Here is a 9071-nt window from a genome sequence, read left to right as displayed (position 1 = left end):
GGCCCTGGGTCTCCCGACGGCTTTTGGGGGGTGGAAATCGCACCCAGAAGCGCCCGCGGAAGGGCGGGAGAGGGAACCGTGTCCGAGGGAAGGAACCGGTGATGCAGGGAGGGATGCCGGTCGTATCTATCCACCTTCTGTAGCCCAGAGCGTGGGCAGGCTGCCTCGCTCTGCTCTAAAACCTTCCAAAACAGCCCGTTATCTCCAAAATTTTCAAAGCCAGCCTCCCAAGCTTCCCATTCCTTACTACATCTCCCCTCTGGGAGGGGGGAACATTGTCATCTTCAGCGACCATGCAGCAGGAACAGCCATCCTGGGCTAAATTCAGGCACCCAGCACACCTCACTCAGGTGGTCTTGCAGAGCTTCGGAGAATCACGCGGCCTGGAGGATGTCATCTGGGGCAGGTTTTGGGCACTGAGTGGCAGTTCTGGCAGTGTTCCCGGGCCAAGGCAATTTTCTGCCCTTGGACTAACCAGTGAAAGGAGTGGAGTTTTGGGGAAAACCCTGTGCAAAGGACAGGACAGCTGGGGACCTCCTCAGCCCACCCCCATGGATGGAGTCGCCCTCTGCTTCCCAGCAGGCTGTCAAGCCTGCAGAGCAGATCCCCTAACCATCCTCAACAGCTTCGTTCTGTCTTTGCTTCCGACGATAAAATATTTGCACAACTGTTTGATACTTTAGGAGGTATCACTCAAATTAAAAAGTACCTGTTAAAGGCAAAGCTGTCGTCTCCCCCCTGGGGAGGAGAGCACAGGGGGAAGGAAAGTGGGTCTTTGGTTTCCAGACTCTATCTGCAGCACACGGGTGAGTGGGAGGGAGAGCAGGGCCTGCGGGGCTGCTGCTCCCCTCCTCCCAGACCAGAGGTCGATAAAAGCAGGAGAGGCAGAGGTGTGACTCCTCTTGTTGCTCTCACGACCGATTGCAATGACTGCATCTACCAGACATTCATTCTGCCGGTTCTTCCTAAACCACCAAGCTAAGAGTTTGTAACAGAGGGGCTAGAGGAGGGAAGGCAATGAGTGGTCAGATCATTGCCTGAAGGATGGGCTTATAAGAGTGGGGGCTTATAAGAAAGATGGGGACAGACATTTTAGTAGGGTCTATAGCAGTAGGACAATGGGTTTTAAACTAAAAGAAGGTAGATTCAGACTAGATATAAGGAAGAACATTTTTACAGTGAGGTTGGTGAAACACTGGCACAGGTTGCCCAGAGAGGTTTTAGATGCTTAGTCCCTGGAAACATTCAAGGTCATGTTGGGTGAGGCTCTAAACAACCTGATCTAGTTGAAGATGTCCTTGCCCATGGCAGGGGGGTTGGATTAGATGACCTTTAAAAGTCCCTTCCAACCCAAACTATTTTATGATTCTATGAAGGATGTTCTGTGGGAAGAGGAGATCAGCTGGGAGTCCAGGGGTGTGGTGTCACCTGCAGGGCCTGGCTCTAGGGCAGGGGAGGTGGCAGAGAAGATGCTTTGGATCTGAGGCAGGTCTTGGAGAAAGGAAAAGTGAAAGTTGTTGAAGAGGAAATGGTGGACCAGAGTGTGGAATTAAATGGCCCCTAACAAAATGCTCAACATATGAAATGGATGAAGAATGCAAGATGAGGAACTGCCATCATTCTGCTCTGACCTGCCAGCACACGCTGTATGAAGACCTTCCTCTTGGCAGGGAGACCAAGTGGTCAATTTACTAAGCAGTTAAAGGCAGCCCCATCTTTCCCCATGCACCATGTGGGTCCAGGCACTGGCACATCTCCCATGCATCAGTGCGATGGGCTGTTCCATCTGGAGAAGAGGGGAGGGACAGGAGAGGACTTTTGGCCCTGCTAACTACACCAAGGGAGTTCAGTCCCAAGCTTTTACTCAGGCTGTTTCCCTGAATTAACCCAACCTACATCATTTCATTCCAGAAAAGGATGTTCCTGTAGTCATATTGAGTTTTGAATAAGATGTAAGCATCTCTGAAAGCACAGGAGGCAGCTGGGGCTTTAGGCTGGGGGGGAGCAGAGGTGTTGTCAGCTCCTGTGGGCTATGGCGGGGCCGTTCCTCAGGGCTCGCCAGGACACGGGGATCTGCTGCCTTTTCCTGGCCCCTTTACTTGGTCTGTGAGAGGCGGCATTTCTGAGCTCTCCCCAGCGTGAGCGGTGCTTGGGCTCCTGGGGGCTGTGGGCTGAGGTTCACCATGTGTGGCACATCCCTCCCCAAGGGAAAAGACTGTAGGCATCAGGGACAAAAAGCGTCCTCAACAAGAAGTGAGTAAATTCCTCCTCCTCCTCCATCCCTGCAGGCTGTCTCTGAAGGACTGGAGCCTCCTGGAAAGTTTCCTGGCTGCCCCCATGGAAACAGTTCATTCCAGGGCAGTCTCTCAGATTCACTTGGAAGCTATGCTGGCTCCATAAACCAGCTGTTGAAATGAGCCAAACACCTTGTGTTTTGAAGCAGCTCACTACTGGAGCCAGGAAAGTGTTTGAGCAGCGATGACCCCAAATGCTGCTGTGGTTTAGCAGTGTCATTGAAGGACTCTGAGGCTGTTCAGTGATATTTCCCTGCTGCAAAGACTTTAGAACTGCTGAGAATTAAAGAGAAGATTTTTGCAAAAGCAAACAACCTGATAAGTACATGACATCTCAGGAAAATCAATGAAAATTTGCTATCAAATTCCTTTTTACAATGAACTGGTGGCTTTCAACACCATTTCCCAGCAAGGCCAGTAGATAATATCTTGGCTATCTTCAAGAGCAAGGGTTGGACGTGCGCAGTGCAAGTGCCAGGTGCGACATGTGGATCAATTTTGGATGGCGCCCAGCCAGACCGGCAAGGAGCCAGGACCCTCTGCACCCAAAGCACATCACTGAGAGAGCCAACGGCGCCAGGTTCCGGTTTCTCCCGAGTTCTGCGGGAGCCCAGGACCTCTTCTGGAGGATGTTGCGGGTGTTACATGGCAAGTGGTCTCTTTTGACTCCTGCTGTGCTGGCATCCTCAGCCTCTGCTCTGGGAAAGAAGAGGAATGCTGTATGTGAAAGGTTGCTTACCTCTGTTAGACAGCACTCTTCAAACCTGGCAATCATTTTTTCTAATGAAAGAATTATGGAGACAGATATATGTATATATATATATATATATGCATGCATATACACACACATCTATATTCATACATATTAATACCCAAGTCTTGTCCAAATCATCACATTAATTTTAGGAATATCAGATTATTTTAAGATTGCTGTTGTCCATTGAAGGCACTAGCACTCATTAGTCCTGCTAGACTTCCAAGAGCAAAAGCCAAAGTGGGGTCAAGCCATACAATTGCCTGGACAAAATGCGACTTTCAGATCTTATTTTCAGACTGTTCATTCCACAAGTATGAGAATAAACCAGAATGACTCTGTCTCATCCCATGTCTCATCCTATCCCCACACTACAGGTAGGAGGACTGTCACTTTTCTCTCTTCTGACAGTATTTCATCTGTGAAGGGACAGGGCACATGAAAAATTGCAGCCAGCTCCATCCAAGTTGCTTCTTCCCTGGTTGCTGTGGGGTATTCTCACATACCTTATCCCAACCTCAAAGTGAGACTTCCATAGTCCCCGGTTTTCTCTCTGTTGAAGCCAAGAGCTTGTTGTTCCTCTGCGATCCACAGCCTGAGCCTTTTGCTCTGGTTCCAAACCCTGAAGCAACCCCCTGGCCACAGGACAGATCTTCATTGCTTTAGCTGGTACAAGGACCAGCACAGCCCATCCCTCCAGTCAGCAGCATTAGTGTGAGGAGCGGATGGGAAGAACGGACGACAGATACTGGCACAGCCTTTGCCCCACAGACAGGTTCCCCTTACAGGAGCAACACCCTGAGAGGGTCCCAGCACCAGCGTTTGGGAGGGAGTGCTGTGGCTGGGCTTTATTGCTATTCACCCTGGTGAAGCATTGATGGGCAGCTGCGGCACTACCAGTAGTTATTTTGGGAGCACCAGAGAGCAAACATACTTGCTGGGTAAAATAACAGGCCCCTTCCAATATAATAACCAAAACAGAACCTGCAGAGCTCTTGTTTTTTCATGTTTTTGTTCCCACCAGAAATTTTCCAGGCTATTTGAAGTTAGTTCATTGGAGGAGCTGATCTTGTAACAATAAATATCACACCACATGTGTTTAGGTTTTGTCTTCTTTCCTAATACTTGTATTTTCAGCAAGTCTTCAATAGAGATAGATACAGTCCCTTGGCATAAGAGCTCTGGAAAGCTACAGGGTTTTTTTGTGGTCATCTATATTAATCACAAAAAGGATGAAAATTCAAAGTTAAAATACATCATGTCAGAATGAATCTCTCCTTCTTGCTCACTGACTAAAAGAGTGGTTTCTCCTGCAGTGTCCAGGCATCCCAAGGTCCCCCCACAAGGTACCCGCTTCCCTGGGTTGTGGCATGGAGAGATGCTGAGTCTTCCCGGCTGTCCCCCATGGGGACACGGATGCTGGCTGACCAGGACCTGGACACTCCGTCTTGTACCATGAGGACATTCTGGCAAGTTTGGAGCGAACCTGGAGATCTTGGTACTGATTTTTACTGTGGATTTTTTAGAAGCAGCCCAGTGAATGTCCATTAGAAGTTTGTTTATATTTCAAACTAGCTTAGGCAGCTTTTGCCATGCTCTAATAAAACAGTAAGATTTGATCTTCATGGAGCAAGCAGGAAAACCTTCATCTTTCCCACTGCAAACTGCTGGACTGGTGTTACCCTTCAGTGAACAGGTTTATTTATTAATCTGTCTTTCTAGCATTAACTTGTGTGTAGCAAAGGCAATGTGTACATTGCTCAAAGCAGAGCCAGCCTCTATCACCTGGCTTTCCAAACATTTGCCCACATATCATCTTCACTTGAGTTTTTCTACAGTTCTGACCCAAAACCTCCTGTGAAATTTGTTTCTAATTTTGACAGTTCTTCAAGCCTTTGCTTTTGATGCAGAGACCTCATATGTTCTGTGAGTCTGAGCCATGTTCTGACCTGATGTGCTGTGAAATACAGCAAATGGAAAAAGCTGGGCTTGAGAGCAGAGCACAGAGCCAGAGCTGTCTGCCTGGGGACCCAAAGGTGGAGTGGGAGGAAGGAATTGGCTTTGCTATCACAAGCTGTCCTGAGAAAAATAACTGCAAGAGAGACGCCAGTGAGACACAGAGGGGAAAGGTCCAAGAGGCTGAGCTGGAAGGTGATGGTTAGGAGCCTCATGTTCCTAAGCCTGCTCCATCTCTGTTGCTGCTCAAGGTGCTGCTGTGTGCTGAACATCCCTTTCACTGGCTGAGATGAGCTGGACTAGTGGGTGCTTCACAGAGGGAAGACCAGTTCCCTCACGGAAGAGCCATCCTACAGCAGAACAGGGCAGCGGGGAAACCACAGCTAGAGGAGGGTTAGAGGTTGTCCGTGTGTAATTAGCAGAGCTGTGCTTTGGCCCAGGGCTGGAGTTTGACTCATCTAATTTGCAAAAAAACCTGCTGAGAACAGATGTTTAAATAGAAAAGCATCTTTTTTAGGAGTGTCCTTTCAAGACATCTTGGATTTTACTGCACGCTAAGCATTGTCAGTAAACACTTTTTTTCTCCTTTCTTCCCACATTTTAAGGGAAGGTCTCTGTTTTGTTCAAAAACATGAGAACAAAGACCCAGCCCAGCGAAGAGTTACATTTTGTGTGTCTCACCACACTCTCTTTCTGTGGTCTTTCCTCTGGGAGTGCAGAGGGCTTGTGCAGTGGGAGTGCTTCCTCCAGTGGCAGCTGCAGCCAGCTCTTGCCTGAGCATCGCTGCGTGCTGGAGAGGCAGCTGTGACACAGCTGGAACATGATGGTATGTCTCGTACGAGCAGCTTGCACGCTGACAAGACAAACCCTTTCTGTTGAGTCCCTGTGTGAGGCTCAAACTATGGCCAGATGACGAAAAAGGCCAAAATCCCACTGTTGCCTGCAGTAGGGGAGGGATGCTCTCAGGCATCCCACAGGTGAGGCACAGCACCATGCAGGTGAGTTGGCGTCCACCTGGTAGTGGTGCATTCCCAGTTAGTGACTTACAACTCAAACTATAGCTTCAAGTCAGTGAACAGAGTATGGATGTAGTTATCAAGGTGGGGAGATGAGTCAAGCTGTCTGCATGGCATTCACGCCTCAGCAGCAGCATAAATGCCATCCCTGGCCCCACTTGGCTCCAAGTTTGGCCCAGCTTCCTTGTTTCAAGCCTGGCTTCCCCTGGTCCTTCCCACCATGACTCCGGACCCTCCTGTCTCTCTGAACAGGAATGCCCTGTGGACCTCGCACCCCTGCCCCATCCCGGGCCAGCTGCCCTTCTGCAGAGCCCTGCTGGGATTCCTGCTGTGGCTCCACAGCTGTGTCCTTCTTGTCTCTTTGTCCTGGTACTCGAGGTAGGACTTTGTGGTGGCCTTTAGAGACGATTGCTTCTAATTCTGTTGGGTACACATGGAAGCTGAACAGCTCTGCAGAGTTCTTGTGGGTGTATGAAGCTAATTGCAAGAGATGAGCATCCCCTTCCCAGCAGAAACTTTGTTCTTGTTCCAGTTTTGTGCGAATGTTTCTCATCCTCAGTGTGGACAATGTTGAAGTCTGTGAAGACTGGCTGACCTCAGAAAGCCCAACATCCCCAGGGTCCAGCAGGCTATGGGATTTGAGCTAAGCAAGATGCTATCCCATACTTCAGCAGAGTCAAATGTACTGTAGGGTTGCTGGGCTTGGACCTCAGCAGACTTGCACAAGCCTGGGGTGACACCAGGCAGGGTGTAGGTGAGCAGGCAGGTGACACCAGGCCTGGCTTCCTGTGGCAGAAGCTGCTTTGCAGCCTGGGCAGCACCCAATTCTCTTGCGACTTTTGCCCTGTCCCAGCCTGGAAGAACGCAACAGGCTACAGGAACACTTCCCTGTCTGTCTGCTCAGCACAGACATGCTGCAGCCTGGTGATGCTTTGTCCAGAGAGCAAAAGGCAGCTGTGACATCAGGGATTGCTGTTGGTTGCCTTCACCAAGCTGAGCTATTGCAAAGGTCTCTGACCAGGCACATCTCTCCCCTTGCACCTCCACCTCTGCTTTCTGTCCAACCTGATAGCCTGGACACATGGGGGGTGGGGGGATCAAGGCCAAACCTAAACTACTGTGACTTGAGACACTGTTAGGTTTGTTGGCCTCCAGCCTTGTGTCTTTTATCTCCACCGAACTGGGACTCCTGTTATTAAATAAATATTTTGCTATTCAGCTCTGAGGAGCCAGGGCCAAGCCCTATTTGTGCAGGGAACCCTGAGAGAGAGAGAACCCCAAAGAGAGATGCAATTGAACTGGTTCGACTTGCACAGAGGAATAAAATAGCTAAGGCTATAGCAAGCAATAAAACTGGTATTCAGACACATATCTGAGTTATGGGAGCTGACAGAGGGGTGTCCCCTGGCAGCAGGGCTGTGCTAGCTGTCCCTCTGTGCCTTTAGCCCACTTCAGGCTTGAGCTAAATTCACAGATGAGCCAGATTAAAAACAAACACTTGGGTGATGTCGGGTTTTATGGCTCAGGCCATGGAATAACTTGCTGAGTGGCTGTAACGGGATCCTGCCTTATGGCATGCATGATCTATTCTGGTGCTAGCAAATCTGTGTCTCCTGATGAGCCCCAGAGATGAGGCACGTTTGTAACAAAGATCTCTGACGCTGTCCTGTGATAGAGCATATCCACTTCCAGGGTGGGGTGGAGGGGGACCACCAGCTGGGTGGCCTCAGGGAGAGGCAGGGCAGGACTTTCCAGGGCTTTATTTGTAAAGGGTGGTGTGAACTGGATCAGATCGCTTGTGCTGGCAGTAACAGTTGTGAAAAGACCTTCCTTTCATCTACCTCGGCTTTAATGTGCAAAATCATGTGCTTTTTCCTCGAGGGGAAGCCTTTGCATTCTTCTAGTTGAAAAGACTTGTACGGTTTTTGATATTTCACATTTGAAGAAACTAATGGCAGAGAAGTTTTTAAAACCATTTCCTTTATAAAAAGGTCAACCCCTACAGAATGTAGCTAAAGTACATTATACCTTTCATACCTTTCAGCGTGTAGTTAATGATGTCAAGCTGTGCTATTCCAGAAGGCAGGTCTGAGGTTTGGAAGCATGGGGATTGATGTTACCTCTGTGCGGCTGGAAAGTTACAAAAGGGAAGGAGGAGAGCCAGGATTGCTCCCTTGATCTCTCCAGAAATATGGGTCACAGATCCAAGGGTCTGGCTCTCATAAACATTGTGACTGCATCTTCTCTGAGAGGCACATCTGGAAACACAGAGTAGCTTGACTGGGAACAGAGATGGGCAAATCGGTACTGCTGGCAGGAAGATTTTTGCTTTTCCAGCTTACAGAGGAGCAGAGACTCCAGCAAACTATGGCTCAACTGAATCTCCACATGGGAACATAGAAACATTTAGATGACCTTAAATAACCCTCTTCACCCTTAATTTTAAAAATCTGTGTACAATACCACCTGGACATTATCTCTGCAAATATACTTCTTTCTCTTCCTCTAGGGCTCTTGTCCCTGTTTAGCAAGATCCAGGATGGTATGAAATGTCATCAACACTTCAGTAGTGCTTGCAGTCAAGTCTGTGTTTCCAAAACATGGGAAGAGGTTCCCAGAAGAAGAAGGTCAAGTGCCTCAGGTATTTCTAGGGATTAGTACTCAAATGACATCTGACAGTAATCAAAAGGAAACATAGTTTTGTCCAGAAGATATAAAGAGATATAGCTGCTGAAGGCCTTCAGTGATCTTCATCAGCAGACCGTATGGAAGCTCGTTGTCACATCTGCTCTTTTGATCAGTTGCCAGAGACCAGTGCCCAGACCTGGGGTCAGTGAAGTGTTGCAATGAAAGAGAATTGCAGTTACAACTCAGGTCTCACAATGAACACAGCTTTGCACATCTCTGTTGACCAGTCCTGAAAAATGTATTGGTTTTAGCCCAGAAGGCACCAAATCATTTGTCGTTCTTCCACTCCTATGTTCAGATAACCATCTGAAACAGGCTTGTTTCCAATTAAGGTAGAACATTTTTTTTTTTTTTATACTTAAT

The sequence above is a fragment of the Athene cunicularia genome (genome assembly GCF_003259725.1).
Source record: "Athene cunicularia isolate RWA chromosome 3 unlocalized genomic scaffold, athCun1 chr3_part1, whole genome shotgun sequence".
Classification (NCBI taxonomy): domain Eukaryota; kingdom Metazoa; phylum Chordata; class Aves; order Strigiformes; family Strigidae; genus Athene; species Athene cunicularia.
Note: the sequence above shows the minus strand (reverse complement) of the source record.